Below are 26,236 nucleotides of genomic sequence, written 5' to 3'. Positions count from 1 at the left end.
ACAAACAGAGCAGGGTGAAACCAGCCATTTCACTCTGTACTTTGGTTTTCTTCCAAATTCTAATGTTCTCTCTGATGGAAAGTTAAATTAGTACAGGGGAAAAAAAAGCGTAGCATTTTTCCATTTCATCAAAAATTTTATCCCTGATGCTAGATTTCTAATTTTTTTAAAAAATAGTTAAGCTACAAAGGTTTACTCTATAGCACAGGCAACTATAGTCAATATATTGTAATAATCTATAATGAAAAATAATTTCAAAAACAACATATGTGTATATGTATAACTGAATTGCCTTGCTGTGCACCTGAAACATTTTAAGCACACCTCAGAAAAATATATATATTTAGAAAAAAATACTTTATTCCTGGCAGGGTAACTACCTTGATGGAGAGATGGAGGTCATGGGAGTCCATGGAAGGGGCTTTGCTGGAAGTCACTTTTCTTGAGCATCTATTATATGCAGGAATGGCATGAAGGAATTTATATAGTCTCATGCCAAATAATCCTGGAAATAAGTGTATCACTTTAAAGAGGAAGAAATTAAGATTTAGAGATGTTAAATCCCTTTCCACAAAGATATGTTGAGCCGAAGCAACACTGTTTAAATTCCTCTCTCTGTGAAATCAAATGGCATCTGGATTTTTTCCTCTGGATCTTTTCCAATATATTATTCTATATATTTTAGAATTAAAATGTTTCTTCCTCCCAGTTTTATCGAGATATAATTGGGATACAACACTGAAGAAGTTTTAAGGCATACAGCATAGTGATTTAACTTACATATACCATGAAATGATGCCCACAGTGACTTTAGTGGACACCCATCATCTCACATAGATACAAAATTAAAGAAATAGAAAAAAAGTTTTTCCTTGTAAAGAAAACTCAAGGGAAAGGAAAGCAAAAGTAAACTCTGTGTATGCATGTGTATTCTAAGGACCATATGTTGCTCTTAAGTGTCTAAGAATTCTCTGGAATTATGGTTCTTACTCATTTTGAAAATAACGATGCTATAGGGCTCCTCATAAGAACTACTTTGGGTCAAATTTTTGTAAAGTACAAAATAGCTCAAGTGGGTCTATACAGTTACCCACACAAATATCAGTGCAGCAAGCCAAGGGCCTGCCTGGGACTCTGTGCTAGACCTTCAATAGGTATGTCAATAATAATTGCTGACATTTATTGAAAACGTGCTAAGTATGTTCTCTTTTTGATCTTACTCAAAACAACTACCTTATGAAGTGGATTTCAAATGATTTTGGTGGAGTTAGTATAAATCAATAACAAATTTTTAAAAACTCTGATTTCCAATTAAAATGATAGATATGAGCTAAAAAATCTGCCCCATTTAAAATCTGAAGAAAAATTAAAACAGACACAGGAGAAGAGATACAAGGATTTTTTAGATGAAACTTTTCCCTGCAAGTCTGTGTGTGTGTGTAAGTCTCATTTGTCTTATGATGCCAGAACTCCTTAAGGACTTAGTACAGGTCTACTATACTTTTTCTCTTCAGGGAAACGGTACTCATGGTTGCTCAATAGCTGTTGTTGACTAATTAGTTGCTGTTCCATTATGAATTTTAAAATGGTCCTTTGAATATAATGTTCTGTTACAATTTTTTTTTTTTTACAATACAATACTATCAAGAAAGAGATAAAGCAATGTGAAACTTAGTGTTTTGACTAAAACATAAATGCTGCTGCTGCTGCTAAGTCACTTCAGTCGTGTCCGACTCTGTGCGACCCCATAGATGGCAGCCCACCAGGCTCTGCCATCCCTGGGATTCTCCAGGCAAGAACACTGGAGTGGGTTGCCATTTCCTTCTCCAGTGCATGAAAGTGAAAAGTGAAAGTGAAGTAGCTCAGTCGTGTCTGACTCTTCGCAACCCCATGGACTGCAGCCTACCAGGCTCCTCCGTCCGTGGGATTTTCCAGGCAAGAGTGCTGGGGTGGGTTGCCATTGCCTTCTCCGAACATAAATGCTAGGGATTACTATTTAGATGTGTATTTTTAGAGTTTATATTTCCTAAAACTCATAAAGGGATGTTCAGCACAAGTTGAGTGTTGGAGAAGGAAGTTGTAGAAAAGTAAGACCAGACCATGTAACTCCAGACATTTAATTTCAGATCCAGCTAGAAATATTTGATTTCAAACTACAACTAACCTTTTGTTCTTTTGCATCGTCATGGTCTGATGTTGTTATGGGTTGAATTATATTTCCCTAAAAAGATATGGTTAGGTTCTACCCGCCCCCCCATACTTCACAATATGACCTTATTTGAGAATAAGGTCTTTACAGAGGTAATCAAGTTAAAACACGGTCATTAGGGTAGGCCCTAATCCAAAATGACTGCTGTCCTTACAGAAAAGGGAAATTTGAACATAGAGATAGACATGCATGGAGGGAAGATGATGGATGACGTGCAGGAAGAAGACAGTCATGTGACTGAAGCAATGCATCTCCAAGCCAAAAAATGCCAAAAACGCTAGCAAACACCAAAGACTAGAAGACGCAAAGAGTCTTCTTTGGAACCATCAGAGAAAGCATGGCCTGCAGATATGTGGATTTCAAACTTGTAGGTTCTAGAACTATGAGTCCATCTATTTCTTACTGTTTTAAAATGCCCAGGTTTTGGCACTTACAGAAGGCCTAGCAAACTAATGTTGATGTCAATTCAATAATCCTTCCTTTTTTTTTTCTTTTCAGTGACTCTCTGGAGTGTTCCAAGCTTCATTTATTAATTTCCCTACAAAACCCTAAAGGTAAGAATGTCAGAATATTTAAAACTTGAATTTTAAAGTATACCTATATTATTTTACCCAGTTGACTTCAATTTTCACTTGATTTGTAGATTATCTACACATTTCACATAGTAAGTCTCCTTAACCTACCGTCCTTAGATCCCAAGGAGCCTATGAGTAGAATTAGGAAGTTCAACACCTTGAATGGAAAAATTAACATCTTATTTTCAATAATAAACTTCAGACAAAAATTTGGCATTTCTTTCAATTATGAATGTCAGCAAAAAACCATAGTAGTGTTGGCAGTACCTCTGACGCCAGCAATAGAAATCACAGATATTTTCATATCAGATTATAATTACTCCAGATATCTGGAAGTATGTCTATCTTCTAGTTTATAATATACATGCTGAGTTATTTAGGGGAAACCTGCAATTTGCTTTGTAATTTACACCGACATGTGTAAAAACATTAGGATGTTTTGATGATGCAAGGCTGGCTGGCTGGTTAGATAGATATGTGATAAAACAAGTATATTAAATGTTAATGGGAGAATCTAGAGAGAGTACGTAAGTATTCTCAGTAGAATCATCACTATTATTATTTAATATGTAAAAATAAGTCATATTACCATATTAAAGATTTGGTTTTTAATATATTTTGAAAAGTATATCATTATATGATTAGTTTCCCTTGTAATTCTACAAATTTCATATTACACACTTGAAAGTACTGTTACAAGAAATAATTCTTAGGGATTTACCAGACTACAAAAGGGTCCAAGGCACACTCAAGGATTTCATCTATTTAGCCAATAGGCTATGAGAAGGTGTTGTCATCACTTAGACCACCCTAATTATCAGAAAAATGCAAGTCAAAATTACAAGTAGAACTACCATATGATCCAGAAATCCTACTCCTGGGCATATATCCAGATAAAACTATAATTCAAAATAGATAGATGCATCCCAGTACTCATTGGAGCACTATACACAATGGCCAAGACATGGAAGCAACCTAAATGTCCGCTGACAGATAAATGGATAAAGACGACGTGATACACACACAATGGAGTATTATTCAGCCATTTAAAAGAATGAAATAATGCCACTGCAGCAACATGGATGGACCTGAAGATTATCATCCTAAGTGAAAGTCAGACAAAGACAAATATCATATGATATCACTTCTATGTGAAATCTTTAAAAAATGATACAACTGAACTTTTTCACAAAACAGATTCACAGACTTAAATGAACTCATGGTTATCAAAGGGGAAAGATGGGGGGAGGGATAAACTGGGAATTGGGATTAACACATACTACTCTCATATTTAAAATAGATAACCAGTGAGGCCCTACTGTATAGCACAGGCAACTCTGCTCGGTATACTGTAATCACCAAAACAGGAAAAGAATTTGAAAAAGGATACATGTATATGCATAATTGAATCTCTTTGCTGTACACTTGAATCTTACCCAACATTATTAATCAACTATACTCCAATATAAAATAAAAATTAAAAGAAAATGAGAATGAGGTATCACCTCACACCAGTCAGAATGACCATCATTAAAAAATCTATAAATAATAAATACTGGAAAGGATGTGGAGAAAAGAAAACACTCTTACATTGTTGATGGGAATGTAATTGGTGCTTCCACTATGGAAAACAATATGGAAGTTCCTCAAAAAACTAGAAGTAAAGTTGCCACATGATCCAGCAATCCCACTCCTGGGTATATATCTAGACAAAGCTACAGTTCAAAAGACACATGCCCTGCTATGTTCACTATTTACAATAGCCAAGAAAGGGAAACAACTTAACATCCATTGACAGATGAATGGAAAAAGAAGATGTGGTTCATGTATACAGTGGAATACTGCTGCTGCTAAGTCACCTCAGTCGTGTCCGACTCTGTGCGACCCCATAGATAGCAGCCCACCAGGCTCCCCCGTCCCTGGGATTCTCCAGGCAAGAACACTGGAGTGGGTTGCCATTTCCTTCTCCAATGCGTGAAAGTGAAAATTGAAAGTGCAGTCGCTCAGTCGTGTCCGACTCTTCGCGACCCCATGGACTGCAGCCTACCAGGCTCCTCCGTCCATGGGATTCTCCAGGCAAGAGTACTGGAGTGGGGTGCCATTGCCTTCTCCACAGTGGAATACTACCCAGCCATAAAAAAAGAATGAAACAATGCCATTTGCAGTGCCATTAATGAACCCAGAGATTTTTATATCAAGTAAGTCAGAAAGAGAAGGACAAACACCACATGACATTGCTCACCCGCAGAATCTAAAATATGACACAAACGCACATATCTACGAAACAGAAACACACTCACAGACACAGAGAACAGACTTGGGGAGTGCCAAGGGGAAGGTGAAGTGAGGGAGGGGTGAACTGGGAGTTTGGGGTTAGCAGATGCAAACTGTTATATATAGAATGGATAAACACAGGGAGTTATATTCAAAATGCTGTGGAGTGGAGCTCCACTCTTTTCCATTCATAATGGAAAAGAATATGAAAAAATTATATGTATAACTGAGTCACTTTGCTATATAGCAGAAATTAACACAACGCTGCAAATCAACTACATTTCAATGAAAAAAGAATTTCATCTGTAAAAGTATCAGGAGGAAACTGATAAACAACAACATTACTCCACAAAGCTATTTCAACAACATTACTCCACAAAGGAAAAAAGAAAAGCATGTCTTTAAACTGTCTTTTAACAACCATGTGCTAAAGTAAAATTCTGATATCTGATAAATAATTGATTTATAATCTGTGCTAGGTAACTACTGATGTTACATACAATATTCCAAAACTTAATGGCTTAAGTAACAATTAATTAATATTCTCTCTCAAGGTTCTGTGGGGTCATTGGGCTCAGCGGAGGGGTTTCCATTTGGGGACTCCAATGCGGTTATGGTTGGATGGTTGCTGAGGCTGAGTCATCTGAAGGCTTGACTGGGGTGGACATCCCAGATGGCTTACTCATATGCCTAGCAGATGACACTGGCCATCTGTTGGGACCTCAGCTGGGGCCGGTGACCACAGCAAAACGTGCGACCTCTGCATGTGGCTACAGTGTCTCCTGGCATGCCATGTAGGTTCCAAGAGACAGTGTCCCATGACAAAGCATTCCAAGATACCCCAGGGGGAGATGCAAAGGTTCTTTCTTGACCTTAAAAATCACACAGCATTACTTAAATCATAGTTTACTTGTCAGGACTGAGTCACAGGACCAGTCCAGATTCAGAGGGAAGGGACAGTACAAGGGCGTGAGTACTGGCCACGTTCTTGTGGAGGGCAGAGGGGCACCTGTAGACACCAGCTACAACACATCCCAAACCACCACACACAGCTGGGTGAGGACCTGGGCATGTAAACCTGGATTTGATGGGATTTCTGCTAGTCATGCTTATCCATGTCTCCAACATAGCTAATTATCTAGCTAATTATTTCTCAAAGAGTCCCAAATGAATTCCTTTTCTGGTGAATTTCTTATTTTGGCCCTGGGTGGTAAAAATGGGGCCAAATATGTGATTTAGTACTCCCTAGTTCTCCATTATCTCTAAAATTCAATCATTCTCATTTAATTCCTTCAGTAAGAGAGATCTTTCTTGAAAACAAGAGATTAGTGGGGCTTTTTTTTTTTTTAAAGTCTTTGTACCCTTTCCATTTCAAAGATCAAGCATACTGCCAAGAACACAGAAGTGCCCTCAAAATGATCAAGCAATTTTCATCATCAGTAAATTAAGATGTGCAAAGGTCTCGTGGCCTTTGGAAGCTCTGGAGGAATACAATAGAAGTAATTATCAATATGAACTCACAACCCATCTCAATTCCCATGCCAACTCTCCTGGATTAATTTCTAGGGAGAGAATGGGAGAAGTTTTTATTTCTTGTCATGGCTTAGCATTTTCCTTTCAGGCATATGTTTGCAATAAAGGATTTGAGTTTTATTGTGCCCAACCAGGTATATCCCATAGATGAAAGATACTCCAGCAGATGAATCTCTTAACTGACCTTTTAGTAGAATTTTAATGAGCAGAAACAGATAAACTGTGTTTAACAAGTTAGACCTGTGTGTTAACAAGTTAGACTAAAGAAAAAAATGCTTAAAAATAAATTCCTGGTCCAGTTAATACAGGTCTTTCAGGGTCTGTACTTCCCCAAAGATTCCTGCTAAGAATTCTACAAAACATTATCTCATTGAGTTAATGAGTCTTCTTAATAACCTATATGACAGGGACTGTTACACTTTTCATTTACAGGAAATTACAAATGACCACTGGAGCACCCAAATCTGACCCTGTATGGTCTGATGCCAACATCTGTCTGGTTGGTTGGTCCATCTTTCTGTTACAATAAGAACAGCTGACCAGTACTGCCACCCACTGAGATCTGAGACAGATTTGTTGTATCCCATTCTCTTAACCCACCTCTGATTTTAGCCATGGCTGCCATTTACTCTGACTCCTACTTCAAGCCCAAGCCAGGCAACTTCCCACTCTATTCAACTCATCAATTCTACCAACATCTGCTCAGTCCACCAGCCTGCCCAGAAGTTGGGGGTGGGGACTCACTGCCTCTAGAGTCAGCTGAATGAACAGAGGACAGGAGCTGGTGAACACATGTTCCTGACTGCCATCAGCCTGAGAGTGACAATTCTGGGAGGTTTTGGTACAGTTCTCAGGGAAGCTGGTGGAATCTAGTCCCCTTTGCCCACAACCTTGATAATGATCTGTAAAAATGTTTTAAAATTTATTTTTGGCTGCACTGGGTCTTCGCTGCTGCCTACAGGCTTCAGTAGTTGCAGAGTGTGGGCTTAGCTGCTCCACAGCATGTGGGATCTTCCGTGACCAGGGATGGAACCTTTGTTCCCTTCATTAGCAGGTAGATTATTAACCATTGGATCACCAGGGAAGGCTGATAATGACCTTTAATATTGGTTTTCCTCATTCCTTATCTCCCAGAGACCACCAGCTCAATAGATTGTGTACACTGAATCCTTGTCTCAGACTCTGCTTTGGGGAAACAAGATATGTTATTACATGTATCCACTCGAATTAGTGGAGAGAATGGAACAGAAGTTCCAAATCTGTGAGTGTTTCTTCAGTGAATTCACTAAGTGAGCCCCTTCTGAAAGAGGTTTTTGGAGATTACTGAGTAGCTGTAGCTTTCACATACAGGCCCTTTAGTAATCTTATTAGACAGTGATCCCCTTGAGAGTAAGTGCTTTGACTTTCAGAGTCATTTCTCACATTGCACCCCAGTGGCTGCCTGGCATTTAATAGATGCTCAATTAGCACAGGCTGACAAGTAAGTGGTTCTCCCTCTTGAAAGTATTACCACTTTATGTCCTATTCTGTTAAAAATGCAAGCAGTATCTTCTGTAGCATATCCTCCATAGGCAGTTTTCTCTTATTAAGCAGTGCTTTTTCCTAAACTCCAGCTACCCAACACTGATGAGTATTACTTCATAAGGACACATCTACCATCTAACAATCAGACTCAAGCATGGCAAAAAGAGCTAAGACTTGGAGTCAGACCAGGGTTGAATTCCGACACCTGCATTTACAAAATATGGAAACTAGCACAAAGTAATTAACTATATTGGACCTGTGTCCTTATCCACAAAGACTCCAGTAATACCAACGCCACAGAGTTTTTGTGAGCGTGTTATGAAATTACGTGTAAAGCATGTTGAATAGTAAAGCACACAATGGTTCAGTGCCCGAGATCTACCTGCTCCAGGGTTCTTGCTTGGTTTTCATGATGTATTTATTGTGTGATCAATATATAAAGCTGTTTGAGTCTTAGATTTCTCTATTGTAAAGGAAGGCCAATATTAATAACTTTCATATCTACCTAATGTGGCCGAAGCCAACATCAAATAAAATCATGCATGTGAAAGTTACTTGCGATTTGCAAAAGTGATGACAGGCAATGGAGGAAGTGGGGGTGATGCTGCCATACACAGCAGTACAGTCTGTGCACTGCACAAAGGCCCTTCAAAATTAATAACTGACTCAATCATTCAACATAAACCTGAGTCTATTCAAAACAAATCTATGTGTACACATGTTTTTTGAGTGAGGCCAGTTAGCAATATATATATTTACTTTTAATTATGTTGAATACTATAATGAATAAATTTATGGACTACTGAAACATACAAGTTATAAAAACTTGGCTCTGATGATTTGAAACAGCTGTCAGAATTGTTTTGTTTAGCTCAAGTCAGGGCTTTTAGTATAACACCAAGGACTTTGAAGAGCTCTGTATTTAGTTTAGATCAATCTGAGTGTTTTTTCCAATGTTTAATTTTTAATTAAATAGGAAATTTTGTCACTTACAAATAGATACCCAACTATTGCATAAGAATCTCAGTTGCATTCATATTTTGTATATCTGGGAAAAAATCATTTGGAAAGGCAATAAAAGCCAACCAGAATTATGATATTTTTACCATTTATTTATTTATCCCAGCATGTTCTAAGCATATTTTTGTGCCATTGGCCATGTCTTTCCAATCTGAATATTACTAGTAAGTTGCCTAACATTCTGTCAATAGGTCATGAGACTTATGAAAAATTGGTCGTCCTGTGATGACTTATCGGCTAAATGCTGACCTTTTGTGGATGACAAATTCTTCAAGGGCAAGAACCATATTCATCATTTTAATATATACTACTATGACATATTATATACAAAAAATGTTGGCTGAAATGATAATACAAGTGTCTGCCAAGTGAACTTCAAAGACACATCCCAGCAGAGCATGCCGCAGAGAGGGCAAGGAAATGACAAATGTCATAAGACAATGACTTTTCAAGCAAGGGGCTAACCACAGCTTCCTGCCCCCTTGAAGGGCCTCATCAATAATGATGTGTCATTCAGTAATAGTTGCAAAGCCATTTTCTTGCTCTTTCTGACTAAACAATGGAGAGAAGGGAAGAAGTGGCAATGAGGAAGAGTCAGGGAGGGGCTGTCTGAACTTCTTCCAGGAAGAACAGAACTGTTTGTTTGTACCAGCCCTGGGACAGCTTTCAAAAACACAGCTAAGGCCATTCAGATTTCATTAATTTGGCCAACCAACTCAGTTAAAACGTCCTCAATAAGAAAAAAGGTGAAGGAATGGCTACAGTGAGAATTCATGAGCTTTGCAAGCATCCTCCATTTTAACCCAAATTTAACAGAAAAATTTTTAATTAAGAATTTCCAGAAGCAATTAACCCAAAATATGTTGTGAAAAGCAGAGTGACTATCTTTGGCTACCTTAACCATTTTCTATTTCCTTTATTATAAATGCAATTTCATTTAAGTAAACCATGACTGGGGACTTCCCTGGTGGCCCAGCGGTTAAGATTTCACCTTCCACTGCAGGGTCCTTGTGAATTTGATCCCTGGTCGGGGCGTTAAGATCCCACATGCCTCGCAGCCAAAAAAAACCGAAATAGTTTTTTAAAAAAGCAAACAATATTGTAACAAATTCAATAAAGACTTTTAAAATGGTCCACATTAAAAAATCTTAAAAATAAATAAACCATGTTTTATGAGTAAAAATAAAAGAAGCTAGGATCACCCTCTTTATATTTCTTTTCTCCCTTCTGCCAACAGCCACCATTGCTCAGACTTTTATCCTCTTACTACGTCATCTTGAGAATATCTGAGAGTGTGGTCCTCCCGACTTTCCCCATCTGAATCCAACTGTCTAAGCTGCCAAAAGTGTCTTCAAGCTTGAGTGCCTCTGTTCACATCAGGGTAAATTTACAATGGATAAGATAGCTTCTTATTTCTTCCCACATCAAGTCGTAATCCAAATCCTGCCTCTCTTTGGTTGCATGTGTAGCACTTCTATGATTAGGCTTGAAATTAATCTAAGCAGTGACTGTCATATTAAGAACAATCATTTCCTTCTAATTAGATATGTGAATACACAAATCTTTACATTTGCCAGAAAATATCTATTTCTGAACAGGACTCAGGCTACGCACTTAGATCCAGGATTTGCGCCAAAACTTATGCATAAATAGCCACATTATAACTGGTTATAGGAAACTGGTTCCCAGACAAATGCCCACAGAAGATCTGTCTAAATGAGGATAACAGTTTGGGGATTCAAAAACAGTAAGATTTTTTTCATTGGAAGAGATGTTGTTTTAGTCTATGTTATATACTATTAGTGTCATACACTATTAATCACTATAATTATATAATACAATGCAAATTATATGAGTACTATAATTATATATGTACACTATTAATTACTATAAATACTATTAATATAAATTCCTTGAGGAAAGGGATTATTTGATTTATCTTTATGTGCCCCATAAATAACAGAATCTGGTATGTGCTAGGCACTAGATAAATATTGAACAAATGAATAAACCTAAACATAAAGCTAAAAATTAAATGTTTAATTTTATAGTGCATGAGATATCACACTTTAATTATCACCTGTTTTATGAACTGCTACATATACATTTCATCTCTCCCTTATATAATACATCCTTATGTAAGTTTATGCTAAGATTTGGCATTCACTCTTGTCTCCTCGGTTGATTATGTTTTTTCCTTGCTTTGTTTGGTTGAAAAGGGCAGAGATCACTAAAGGCCCTGCTGTGCCCCCAAGAGGTGGGGTCTTGATTAAAGGATACATATTTGTAGGAACTCAGAAAAGCTGAACAATGGGCAGAGGTCACTAAAGCCCCCACCATGCCCCCAAGAGGTGGGGTCTTGATTAAAGGATACATATTTGTAGGAACTCAGAAAAGCTGAACAATCAGACTTTCAGAAAGGCTAGGAGCCATTTCACATCTTCAAACTCATGCCTCCAGACACACACACACACACACTTTTCATCACATAGCTTCTGTCTCCTTATATTACTGGGTTTACCAAAATGTTTGAGTTGTTCATGTTATGGAAAAACTCAAATGAACTTTTTGGCCAACCCAATACTTATACTCAAAATGTTGGCTTGGCCCTGAGTCCAAATGACTATGACTCTCATGCACAACAATTTTTCAGCTCTTGCTTCCAATGCTAACTGAATCTGTGTCTTCCCCACTCAAATTTCTAAGCCAAACTTTTATCTTGATCCAACACATTTTGGCTGCCCATTGGGGTGGGGTGGGAGAGAGTATAGTTCACGTGGGTCACAGAGGGCTGCCCTGTGGCAGGAACAATGAGTTCAGCAATTTCACAACATCAAAGGCTACAGGCTGGCAAGGATGTGATTGACATTTCTAATAAGCTGACATAATTATTCACTTCTTTATATTGTTCGTGACTTCCCTGGTGGTTCAGATGGTAAAGCGTCTGCCTACAATGCGGGAGACCTACGTTCTATCTCTGAGTCGAGAAGATCCCCTGGAGAAGGAAATGGCAACCCACTCCAGCATTCTTGCCTAGAAAATCCCACAGACAGAGGAGCCTAGTAGGCTACAGACCATGGAGTTGCAAAGAGTTGGACATAACTGAGCAACTTCACTTTCACTGTCTTTCACTTTATATTGTTTATATCCGGTTCACTCTTTGCTTCTAAGATTAAGTTAATATGAAATTGTCTGAGTTCATTGTTTTTTTGCCCTAAGTATGCAACCATTCGAATATTTTATATGAATCTGAAAGCAATGCATGGAACAGTAATGTTCTGTATTTATGATTAGTTATTATTTGGAATGACTATGAAATATATTTTAAAACTCTGACTTAATGACACTTATGGAGGATTGGCCAGGAATGAAGAAAAGTTGAATCATAAGTTCTTGACTTAATCTGAACAAAGTCTCATACTCTGGTTGCAATTAAGTCCCATACTTTGAAATCAGAGAAATCAGTTCATATTACTACTAATAAAAGCTGATGGGGAAGCTTTACTCTGAAATTTAAAATCTTGAGTTTACTTGGGCTGCACAGCAATTTTTAGAAGCCATTAATAAAAACACTTATTATGTTAGTCTAGGTTTTACAAAAAGCAGAGCCATTATTTAAAATAAATAACACTGAAAAACCATTCTTGCGTGGGAGAAGATGAACAGACTTTATTTTCCTCATGCAGCAATTCATTTACTATGAGAAATCTTCTCTCTGCATGCCCTTCCATCAGTTCCTAAGAGCTGATCTTCAAAAACACATGTCATATCTATTGCCTGATTGAGGCTAATCTCTCCCCTTCATGAAGAACTACTAGCATTAACAGGATAATGTTGGAAAATACATTCTGAAAGCTGGTGTTTAGATGGCACATCAGTACTTACATCTGACCCTTCAGAGCTCTAGCAGTTAACTATGACCTATACCCTGAAATCTAACCATAGATGAAACTGTACCAGTTCTAAATGAATGCCATTTTCTATAGGTAGTAATGGAGCAGAGATGATAGAAAGAAATCCTCAGTGACTTAATGAGCACATAAAATGCCATGGAGAAGTGCCAGTCTCATCAAGGACTTAAAAAGGTAGAGTAAATATAAACTATCCAATCAACTCAGAAAAAAAGTCAAATTGTCATCTCATGTTTCATGAAGCTGTAAGGTAAACGGAACCCAAATCAGGGTCTTTTAAGAGTATTCTTTAATCTGATTATCCTGCCAATCATGGCTCAAGAGTCAAGTTCAATGGAAAAAAAAATAGTGCAATAAAGGAGCAGACAAGAAAAATCAGAGGAGTACCCTCCAGCAGTGATGGCTTTTCCCTTTGAAGTAGAGATTCATTTCAAAACTTTTAGTGCTTCTTGGGCTGTAGAAATAATAATTCTATTATTTTTAAATGGTAATGAGTACATTATAATCATAGTTCAGAAATGAAAGTTCTATGAAATTGGTTTTTTCAAGAGGGATTGATCAGAGTGCCTTAAAAGAATACATTTTTAAATCAGGATAATTTAACTGAAGTGGAGATCTGCCCTATAAAATAAAAAGTACACAGATTTCTCTTTTAGAATGTTTGTCATCCCAAAGGAAGAGAGGTCATGACCGGTGGAAGCTTTGACCTCTGCACCCACCTTCAGACAAAAATTAATAGGCAAACTTTGCTGAGAGTGCTCAAATACAAGATCACAAGTTCTAAGGTCTGTTTGTATTGCTGTCTTATTCAAATCTGCAGAGTAGAAATTTTTTTGTGTTGGTTTCTGCTGTACAACAAAGTGAATTGGCTATTTGTATACGTATATCCCCCCCTCTTGGAACTTCCTCCCTGCCATTCCACCCATCTAGGTCATCCCAGTGCACTGAGCTGAGCTCCCTGTGCTTTACAGCAGCTTCCCCCTAGCTACCTATTTTACACATGGTAGGGTGTGTGTATCAGTCCTAACCTCCCAATTTATTCCATCTTTCCCTTGCCCACCCTGTGTCCACATGTCCAGTCTCTATGTCTGCGTCTCTATTCCTGCCCTGCAGAGAGGTTCATCTGTACCATTTTTCAAGATTCCACATTTATGCATTAATCTTTCTTATTCCTTTACACTTTAGGGCGCCTCGCTCCCTTCTCTATTTTTTTAGAACTGAAATTTATTTTCATCAAAATAAATGGATAGGTAAATTTACTTCAGCAATTTCCTTTTTAAGGAAAGCTGTCAGTGTGGCCCACCACACACCGTTGCCCATAGGATATCCTATTTCTTTCTGTGGCATCTACAATGATTTCACAATGAGAGGTCAGTAAAAATCCCAAAAAGAACTTTCTAGAAGTACGACATCCACATTATATCTCTCATGGTAGACATTTACCAGAACTGTGTCTGCTCGGATCCAACGGTTCCAGTAAGGTCAGTGATACACAAGGACAAACTAATGGCATGAACCAATCAAGCAATAAAAGCTGTACCTTAGAAGGAGATAATATGTTATTTTACGTTAGCTCTTTTATTGATAGAGTCTTCAGTGTTAACTGATTCTATAAACTTCAATGGTAATTCAATATTATAATTCAATAAGTTGTCAATATTTATAGAATGTCTGAATAAAATCTTTACTGTCATTATTAGTTACTTAGATCAATTCAAATATTGGTCTTTACTCTTTTAAGTTAGTAACAAATTTAATAACAAAACCAGAGATGTACAGAAATAGACAATTACAGGCCTTTACTCTTGACAAGTTTTTATCAAGCACTGATTCTACTGGAAAGGCAATTCTGGATTTTTCCTACAAACTCCAGTTGCCATTAACTACCTGGTCCATAATCCCAGTTTATATAACTCAGAAACATCATCACTGCTAAGCCTGAAGATGTTCAAGCTTTACTTTCTAAGATTTAACCACAGGAAAGTGTGGTTCATTAAGAAAATCATGATCGTGTTCTTTTTATGTGTAAAGATCATCTGTGGTTTCTGCCATCTCGGATGTATTCTCTTTTCCAGAAACAAATAGAGTTTCCTTTGGAAATTCTCTTCCTCTATTGTATGCTGGCTTGACAGGAGTCTGTCAAGTTTTCCCCTATTCTGGCCTGAAAAGATCCTCTGTGGTCCTCTCCCCCAGGAATGTGAACCTTGACACAAGCCAACTTGAGATGAGTTTTACACTCGTCTCAGAAGAAGGGTCCAGCCATGATTTCCAACACTCCCATCCTGATTTGCAAATGTTCTTTGATTCTCTGAGCTCTTCTCAAACAATTCTGTGTACAGAAATCATACTGAGAGAAGATCAAAAATTAAATGAAGATGGTCCATCCTGGAGATGCAGATTCTAAGGGTGTGGGATGGTTCCAAGGATCTGCATTTCTTGGACAAACAATAATTTGTCCAAGAATTCTTAGGCCAGTGATCAGAGAACACACTCAAAAACACCGCTGTAAATTGTCAATGAATTCTATGTTTAAATGAAAAAGAGGTGATTTCTGTCCTGTATCATTAAATTATCTTGTGCCGTGCTTAGTTGCTCAGTTATGTCTGACACTTTGTCACCCCATGAATTGCAAGCCCACCAGGCTCCTCTGTCCATGGGGATTCTCCAAGAAAGAATACTGAAGTGGGTTGCCATGCCCTCCTCCAGGGGATCTTCCCAACCCAAAGAGCGAACCCAGGTCTCCCACATTGTAGGCAGATTCTTTACCATCTGAGCCACCAGAGAATTCTGACTTCCAGGCTCCTCTGTCCATGGAATTCTCCAGGCCAGAATACTGGAGTGGGAAGCCATTCCTTTTCCAGGGGCTCTTCCCAACCCAGGGATTGAACCCAGGTCTCCTGCATTGCAGGTGACTTCTTCATCATCTGAGCCACAAGGGAAGACCTAAATTATCCTAAGTACTCTTTATAAAGCTTTGGAAAGTGATGATTAATATGTAAAAAAGTGTGTTACCTTGAGAGAGAAGAGAAATTCTTGATCTTTTGATTGATTCTTTTTTTAAACTTCCCCTTTCCTGCCATCCTGCTCTCACCCCTTTCAATTGGAACCCTTGAAAATCATGAAGAAGCTTCTGTTCCTGATGAGAGTGTGTCCTATTAATCTTTGTAGAAAAAAGTTTCGATCTGCTCCCTTTGAATGACTATCACTTTATTTCATAGTCTGGTATCTGCTCAAAAGAACAATCTGATTTTCCTGATAATGAAATGACCAATGAGGACTCAATGATTCATTTGGGGAAAAAGTGAGAGATAGAAACTCTAACATACTCAGGGCCTTAGAAACTCTGAGGCTTTGCTCAGAGTCCTTCATTCTGCATTGTTGTTTGGAAATCAGAGTGGGTTATATAAATTATTTATTCTCTTGGTGATGGAGAGGAGAATGGTGAATGCCTCACGACAAAACTACAAGGGAAAAAAAAAACCCAGTAAACAAAAATATGAAGCTGCTTCTGATTCAAACAGAAGAGAATTGGCTGTTGTGTCAAGGTAATACCAAGAAAGAACAAATAGAGGAGCCTAGCTCAATGGGAAGCAGATCTATTGAGCAGAAAGGTCATCTGGCAATAGAAGCCCTCTGAACCAACAGCACAAAAGGCTGCCTCAGAGCACGGCTACCTGCCTGGGCTTCAGTGGGGGAAGGAGGATGGAGGCATTTCCTAAAATAGGTGTCCCCAAGTTATATATGGCAAAGACATCAGGTAACACATAGAACCTTTAATTCAAGGCTTCAAAAAACAATATGGTGGGTTTTTTATTTTTCAATGGCTGTGTTTAAAGACACTCTCAAATTTTTAAAAATTTGCAATTGGAGGATAATTACTTAACAACGTAGTGTTGGTTTCTGCCATACAATGTGAATCAGCTGTAAGTATACATATATCCCTTCCCTCTTGAGCAAATATTTTACAAAACATTTTTAAAAACATATTTACCTATTTGGTGAAAGGTGTTTGTTTTTTTTTCCTGGTCACAGAGCTTGCAGGATGTTAGCTCCCCGACCAGGGGTCAAACCTGTGCCCCGTGAAGTGGAAGCATGGAGTCCTAATAACCAGTGTTTTAAAATGAAGCTAGTTTGTAACATTTGGGTTAATCACAGACTGAATGGACATGAGTTTGAGCAGCTCAGGCAGATGGTGAGGGATAGGGAAGCCTGGCTGCTGAAGTCCATGGGGGTAGCAAAAAGTCAGGCACAACTTAGCGACTGAACAACAACAACATCATTGAAATCAAACTCAGCTCTCTCCTATACTCAAGCAGGTCCTTGCTGTGGGCAAACAAGCTGATTCTTGCTTGAGATCATTTAAAGAAATAACCAGAATCTAACCTATATAATGAAAAGAGACCCAAAGAGTAAATGATTACATAGTTTCAAACTCTTGCAACAAAATTAATCTTCTGGTTTAGAGATAAAAAAGAGACAGAGGAACCCAACTTTATACATGATCAGAAAACTGTGTGTATATATGTGTACATCTACTTATACACATATACACATGTATATAATGCAATTTATGTAAATATAGAATTAAAATTGCATTAGTATAATGACCATCAGAAAGAGAAGGGTGGTCATGGAAAAGTAAGAATTTGATCATATTTCTCTATTGATTTATTTATTCAATAAAAATGTCTTGAATGTTGGCCAAAGGCCAGGCATTCTTTCTGGACAATAGGGATGTGACACTGCAAAGGGAAAAAACAGAACATGAACTTCAGAGGTGGGTGTCAGACACATAAAGGACTGATTATGATCAGATAGAGTAAGTACTACTATTGAAAAAGAGCAAGGATGCCTGCCCTAGACTTGGGAGCAGACTCTATGAGAAGCAGAGGCCAAAGGTGGTGGGAAGTGAATGACATTAATGCTACTGGGACATTAGAGTGTGAAGATGCTAAGGGTTAAGGCCTAGGATACAAACAAAGGCTTGATCAAGGAGGGTCTTGTAATAGAACTACCATACGACCAAGCGATCCTACTTCTGGGCATATACCCAGAGAAAACCATAATTCAGAAAGATATGTGCAACTCAATGTTCATTGCAGCCCACTGTTTACAATAGCTAGGACATGGAAGAAATCTAGATGCCCATCAACAAATGAATGGATAAACAAGACGTGGTACATATATACAATGGAACATTAGTCAGCCATTAAAAAGGAATGGAATTGGGTCATTTGTAGAGATGTGTATAAACCTAGAGACTGTCAGTGAAGTCAGAAGGAGAAAAACAAATATTGTATATTAACATATGTGTGGAATCTAGAAAAATGGTACAGATGAACTTAGTTGCAAAACAGAAAGAGATACACAGATATAGAAAACAAATGTATGAATATCAAGCAGGAAGGAGGGGTAGGATGAATTGGGAGATTGGGACAGACATAAATACACTATTGATACAATGTGAAAAATAGATAATGAATGAGAACCTACTCATAGCACAGGGAACTCTACTCCATGCTCTGAGGTCACCTAAATGGGAAGGCAATCCAAAAAAGAGGGGAGATATGTAAACATATGGCTGATCCACTTTGCTGTACAGCAGAAACTAACACAACACTGTAAAGCAACCATATGCCAAAAAAAATTAATTAAAAAAAGAAGGGCCTTGTATTATAACATGTTGCTTGGATTGTCCTGTTATTCCCAGAGAATGGAAATCCACTGAGGATTTTAAGCAAGGAAATAACATGCTTACTTTTGAGAAAAATCACAACGGTGACTGCAAGGTGGAGAAAGGAATGTTGAAGAATGAAGGCTAAGACATTGGGATGAGTCAGGAAGCTCCCACAGCAATGCGGGGGGAATAACTGGAGCCTAGACGAGGGTGTAGCTAGGTGGAGGAGAGAAGAGAACAGATTCCAGAGTGATTGAAAGGGATGACTGGATCTCAGAGGCAAGAGAAAGGACAATGACTCACGTCTGGTTTGGACCACCGGGCGGATGACGATGCCTTTTAATCTGATCTGCATTGTGGAATTAGAGAAGGGTTTTGGTGGAAGAGGGAAGAGAGAAGCAGAGATGAGGAAGACCAGAACAAAGGTGACTGAATTCCACCTTCATTGGCTGTGTCTGCAGTGTCTGCTGTTTCCGGATAAAGAAAAGAGGAGACTTTGGATGGTTCTGTGGGTCTGAAACTTGGAGGAAAGATCTGAGCTGGACATACTGATTTAGTGGCCATCAGCATAGACACAGAATAGTCCCAGCTATCATTTTTGCCATTTCTACTAAGGCACTTTTCTTTAGCTTTTCCTTCTTTTAACCATTCCTCACATGTATGTTGGTATTCATCAGTTTCTCTAAGAATTGAAAACAGAGGTATGACCATGAAAACAAGTAACAGTATAAAAAGAAAATGAAAATCTAATCTGTATGGAAGAAGAAATAGGAGGAGATATATGGAAACAGGCAAACGAGGCATCACAGAAGTGAAGACAGAGATGGTTCAAGAGAGTCAGATGGGGCAAAAACCAATGGATCTGACTCTTGGCCCATTTTGACTGGAGGAAGATGATTCACCAGGCCAGCATAAATTAATGGAAATATTTTCTCAGATGATTTATGTTACTCTGCTCAGACCTTGTATATCCCTTCAGACCTTCTGTTACCTAGGAAATATTCTGACAATTAAGGCAATTCAGAGTGCATATGAATTCAAAAGGACTTGACCATTCTTCGAGAAACAGTTCTTAGCCTGCAAAGCAAAGTGTTGGAGCCCTCTCCCATTTTTGAGCACATCAACTACCCCCTCAGAAGACAGGCCTAAGAATCAGCCAAAACCTACCTTTCTTGTGTCAAAGTACTTGGAGTGCTTATGGAAATTTCTTAGCTAACAGATTCCTCCACTTCTGGATTATTTTCACTCCATGCATTTCAAGCAGACTGTTTTTTAATGGGCTAGGATAGGCATTATATACATTATTTTATATCTTATAAGCCTTCCTGGAGGGAGATAAAGGATACAGGCATTTACCACATTCAATGTTTATTACAAAAAAAAAAGTACTTGTTGTTAAAAGTCTAGCAACATAAACAGTAAAATCTCACCAGGTCCTTGATAAGCCCACTTCTGTGAGCCACCCACACATTGGTATAGCCTTCTTGGCCTCTTCTTAAATACTGCTGCTGCTGCTGCTGCTGCTAAGTCGCTTCAGTCGTGTCCGACTCTGTGCAACCCCATAGACGGCAGCCTACCAAGCTCCCCCGTCCCTGGGATTCTCCAGGCAATAACACTGGAGTGGGTTGCCATTTCCTTCTCCAGTACATGAAAGTGAAAAGTGAAAATGAAGTTGCTCAGTCGTGTCCGACCCTCAGCAACCCCATGGACTACAGCCTTCCAGGCTCCTCCATCCACGGGATTTTCCAGGCAAGAGTACTGGAGTGGGGTACCATTTCCTTCTCCATCTTAAATACTATATAGACATAAACACAAACACCCAAAGAGACATAAACACAAATACCCATGTAGTCATAAACAAAAATATCACATAGACATAAATCAGATCAGTCGCTCAGTCATGGTCTGACTCTTTGCGACCCCGTGAATCGCAGCACACCAGGCCTCCCTGTCCATCACCAACTCCCGAAGTTCACTCAGACTCACGTCCATTGAGTCAGTGATGCCATCCAGCCATCTCATCGTCTGTCGTCCCCATCTCCTCTTGCCCCCAATCCCTCCCAGCATCAGTGTCTTTTCCAATGAGTCAACTCTTCGCATCAGGTGGCCAAAGTACTGGAGTTTCAGCTTTAGCATCATTCCCTCCAAAGAAATCCCAGGGCTGATCTCCTTCAGAATGGACTGGTTGGATCTCCTTGCAGTCCAAGGGACTCTCAAGAGTCTTCTCCAACACCACAGTTCAAAAGCATCAATTCTTCGGCGCTCAGCCTTCTTCACAGTCCAACTCTCACATCCATACATGACCACAGGAAAAACCATAGCCTTGACTAGACGAACCTTTGTTGGCAAAGTAATGTCTCTGCTTTTGAATATGCTATCTAGGTTGGTCATAACTTTCCTTCCAAGGAGTAAGCGTCTTTTAATTTCATGGCTGCAGTCACCATCTGCAGTGATTTTGGAGCCCCCAAAAATAAAGTCTGACACTGTTTCCACTGTTTCCCCATCTATTTCCCATGAAGTGATGGGACCGGATGCCATGATCTTCGTTTTCTGAATGTTGAGCTTTAAGCCAACTTTTTCACTCTCCACTTTCACTTTCATCAAGAGGCTTTTGAGTTCCTCTTCACTTTCTGCCATAAGGGTGGTGTCATCTGCATATCTGAGGTTATTGATATTTCTCCCGCTAATCTTGATTCCAGCTTGTGTTTCTTCCAGTCCAGCGTTTCTCATGATGTACTCTGCATATAAGTTAAATAAACAGGGTGACAATATACAGCCTTGACGAACTCCTTTTCCTATTTGGAACCAGTCTGTTGTTCCATGTCCAGTTCTAACTGTTGCTTCCTGACCTGCATACACATTTCTCAAGAGGCAGGTCAGGTGGTCTGGTATTCCCATCTCTTGAAGAATTTTCCACAGTTTATTGTGATCCACACAGTCAAAGGCTTTGGCATAGTCAATAAAGCAGAAATAGATGCTTTTCTGGAACTCTCTTGCTTTTTTGATGATCCAGCGGATGTTGGCAATTTGCTCTCTGGTTCCTCTGCCTTTTCTAAAACCAGCTTGAACATCAGGAAGTTCATGGTTCACATATTGCTGAAGCCTGGCTTGGAGAATTACCCTCGTCCAAGGTAAGGAGCAATGGCTGTGCTCTGCTGGAGCAGCCGTGAAGAGATACCCCACGTCCAAGGTAAAAGAAACCCAAGTAAGATGGTAGGTGTTGCAAGAGGGCATCAGAGGGCAGACACACTGAAACCATACTCACAGAAAACTAGTCAATCTAATCACACTAGGACCACAGCCTTGTCTAATTCAATGAAATTAAGCCATGCCCGTGGGGCAACCCAAGATGGGCAGGTCATGGTGGAGAGATCTGACAGAATGTGGCCCACTGGAGAAGGGAATGGCAAACCATTTCAGTATTCTTGCCTTGAGAACCCCATGAACACTATGAAAAAGCAAAATGATAGGATACTGAAAGAGAAACTCCCCAGGTCAGTAGGTGCCCAATATGCTACTGGAGATCAGTGGAGAAATAACTCCAGAAAGAATGAAGGGATGGAGCCAAAGCAAAAGAATACCTAGCTGTGGATGTGACTGGTGATAGAAGCAAGGTCCGATGCTGTAAAGAGCAATATTGCATAGGAACCTGGAATGTCAGGTCCATGAATTGAGGCAAATTGGAAGTGGTCAAACAAGAGATGGCAAGAGTGAATGTCGACATTCTAGGAATCAGCGAACTGAAATGGTCTGGAATGGGTGAATTTAACTCAGATGACCATTATATCTACTACTGTGAGCAGGAATCCCTCAGAAGAAATGGAGTGGCCATCATGGTCAACAAAAGAGTCCGAAATGCAGTACTTGGATGCAATCTCAAAAATGACAGAATGATCTCTGTTTGTTTCCAAGGCAAAACATTCAATATCACAGTAATCCAAGTCTATGCCCCAACCAGTAATGCTGAAAAAGCTGAAGTTGAACAGTTCTATGAAGACCTACAAAACCTTTTAGAACTAACACCCAAAAAATGTCCTTTTCATTATAGGGGACTGGAATGCAAAAGTAGGAAGTCAAGAAACACCTGGAGTAACAGGCAAATTTGGCCTTGGAATACGAAATGAAGCAGGGCAAAGACTAATAGAGTTTTGCCAAGAAAATGCACTGATCATAACAAACACCGTCTTCCAATAACACAAGAGAAGACTCTATACATGGACATCACCAGATGGTCAACACCGAAATCAGATTGATTATATTCTTTGCAGCCAAAGATGGAGAAGCTCTACACAGTCAGCAAAAACAAGACCTGGAGCTGACTGTGGCTCAGACCATGAACTCCTTATTGCCAAATTCAAACTTAAATTGAAGAAAGTAGGGAAAACCACTAGACCATTTAGGTATGACCTAAATCAAATCCCTTATGATTATACAGTGGAAGTGAGAAATAGATTTAAGGGCCTAGATCTGATAGATAGAGTGCCTGATGAACTATGGAATGAGGTTCGTGACATTCTACAGGAGACAGGGATCAAGACCATCCCCATCGAAAAGAAATGCAAAAAAGCAAAATGGCTGTCTGGGGAGGCCTTACAAATAGCTGTGAAAAGAAGAGAAGTGAAAAGCAAAGGAGAAAAGGAAAGATATAAACATCTGAATGCAGAGTTCCAAAGAATAGCAAGAAGAGATAAGAAAGCCTTCTTCAGCGATCAATGCAAAGAAATAGAGGAAAACAACAGAATGGGAAAGACTAGGGATCTCTTCAAGAAAATCAGAGATACCAAAGGAACATTTCATGCAAAGATGGGCTCGATAAAGGACAGAAATGGTATGGACCTAACAGAAGCAGAAAATATTAAGAAGAGATGGCAAGAATACACAGAAGAACTGTACAAAAAAGATCTTCACGACCCAGATAATCACGATGGTGTGATCACTGACCTAGAGCTAGACATCCTGGAATGTGAAGTCAAGTGGGCCTCAGAAAGCATCACTATGAACAAAGCTAGTGGAGGTGATGGAATTCCAGTTGAGCTATTCCAAATCCTGAAAGATGATGCTGTGAAAGTGCTGCACTTAATATGCCAGCAAATTTGGAAAACTCAGCAGTGGCCACAGGACTGGAAAAGGTCAGTTTTCATCCCAATCCCAAAGAAAGGCAATGCCAAAGAATGCTCAAACTACCGCACAATTGTACTCATCTCACACGCTGGTAAAGTAATGCTCAAATAGACATAAATACAAACACCCAAATAGACATAAACACAAACACTGATATAAACGTAAACACAAATGCCCATACAGACATAAACACAAATACCATACAAACAGAAACAAAAACCCATATAGTTGTTGTTGTTCAGTTGCTAAGTCATGTCCAGCTCTTTGCAATGCCATGGATTGCAGCATGCCAGGCTCCTCTGTCCTCCACTATCTCCCAGAGTTTGTTCAAACTCATGTCCATTGAGTCAAAGATGCTATCTAACCATTTCATCCTCTGCCACCCTCTTCTCCTGTTGCCTTCAATCTTTCCCAGCATCAGGGTCTTTTCCAATGAGTTGGCTCTTCACATCAGGTGGCCAAAATATTGGAGCTTCAGCTTCAGCATCAGTCCTTTCAATGAATGTTCAGGGTTGATTTCCTTTAGGATTGAGTGGTTTGATCTCCTTGCAGTCCAAGGGACTCTCAAGAATCTTCTCCAGCACCACAATTTGAAAGTATCAATTCCTCAGTGCTCAGATAGACATAAACACAAATACCCATATAGACATAAACACATGTATAGAGCACATGATTATACTATGTACAATGCTCTGCAACTTAATTTGTACGTAACATATTCTCAGAATGTAGACCTCCTTCTCTATTGGTCTATACAGATCCAACTTTCTCTTTAATGCTGTTATTATTCCTGTACACACGGTAAGTCATTTGTTTTCCTACTGTTGGATATTCTTGTTAGGTCAAACACATCTTTAGTGTTCTCATAAACTCCTTTAACTCTAGCATTAGGCTAGGCCTTCCTGAAGTAGGGGATTAGGGATTCAATTCCTCTCTTGTATTTTGAGCTTTCAGGATAGTCCTCAGCAAAGAGCAGGCACTGAATAATTGCTTCATGAATGAATGGGTGGATGATGATGACCACAGCTCCTGGTCATTAGATAAACTTTACAGAGGCTTCTTTAAAACAATGAACTCATCCTTCCAAAAGTGATGGCTCTTTCTCTACAACTTTCTTACCCCAGGAGAAGTAGTGATCAGATGCAGGGGGAGGGGGCATGACAATAACTAAAACAGTTTACAATTAAGCACTTATTCTGTGCCAAGTATTTTTATTGTCTAACTCATGTAATGTTTACAGTCAACCTATGGGTAAGGTTCTGCAGTTACTCCTTATTAACAGAAAGGGAAATAGAGGCACAGGGTGATGGAGTGACTTGCCCAAAGGCCTACAATGTACAGACTCTGTGCCCATGCTCCAGTCTGTCACACATATGTTAAAGCACATCTTCCATGACATGATCCTCTACATAGAAAACCCTAAAGACTCCACCAGAAAATTACTAGAACTAATCAATGATTATAGTAAAGTTGCAGGATATAAAATCAACACACAGAAATCCCTTGCATTCCTATACACTAATAATGAGAAAACAGAAAGAGAAATTAAGGAAACAATTCCATTCACCATTGCAACGGAAAGAATAAAATACTTAGGAATATATCTACCTAGAGAAACTAAAGACCTATACATAGAAAACTATAAAACACTGGTGAAAGAAATCAAAGAGGACACTAATAGGTGGAGAAATATACCATGTTCATGGATTGGAAGAATCAATACAGTGAAAATGAGTATACTACCCAAAGCAATTTATAGATTCAATGCAATCCCTATCAAGCTACCAATGGTATTCTTCACAGAGCTAGAACAAATAATTTCACAATTTGTATGGAAATACAAAAAACCTCGAATAGCCAAAGCTATCTTGAGAAAGAAGAATGGAACTGAAGGAATCAACCTACCTGACTTCAGGCTCTACTACAAAGCCACAGTCATCAAGACAGTATGGTACTGGCACAAAGACAGAAATATTGATCAATGGAACAAAATAGAAAGCCCAGAGATAAATCCACACACATATGGACACCTTATCCTTGACAAAGGAGGCAAGAATATACAATGGATTAAAGACAATCTTTTTAACAAGTGGTGCTGGAAAATCTGGTCAACCACTTGTAAAAGAATGAAACTGGAACACTTTCTAACACCATACACAAAAATAAACTCAAAATGGATTAAAGATCTAAACATAAGACCAGAAACTATAAAACTCCTAGAGGAGAACATAGGCAAAACACTCTCTGACATACATCACAGCAGGATCCTTTATGACCCACCTCCCAGGATATTGGAAATAAAAGCAAAAATAAACAAATGGGAACTAAAAAGCTTCTGCACATCAAAGGAAACTATTAGCAAGGTGAAAAGGCAGCCTTCAGAATAGGAGAA

The 26,236-nt window shown here is 38.9% G+C and overlaps 1 protein-coding gene across 5 annotated transcripts in view; it reads right to left on the bottom strand.

Moving 5' to 3' along the window:
- The window catches only part of CACNB2 (calcium voltage-gated channel auxiliary subunit beta 2), a 424,474-nt gene that overhangs the window by 246,594 nt on the left and 151,644 nt on the right, over window positions 1–26,236 (bottom strand). The gene's annotated exons all lie outside the window — the stretch shown is intronic.

This window comes from Bos javanicus, chromosome 13 (genome assembly GCF_032452875.1).
Source record: "Bos javanicus breed banteng chromosome 13, ARS-OSU_banteng_1.0, whole genome shotgun sequence".
Classification (NCBI taxonomy): Eukaryota; Metazoa; Chordata; class Mammalia; order Artiodactyla; family Bovidae; genus Bos; species Bos javanicus.
This window is presented reverse-complemented; position numbering and strand designations above follow the sequence as displayed.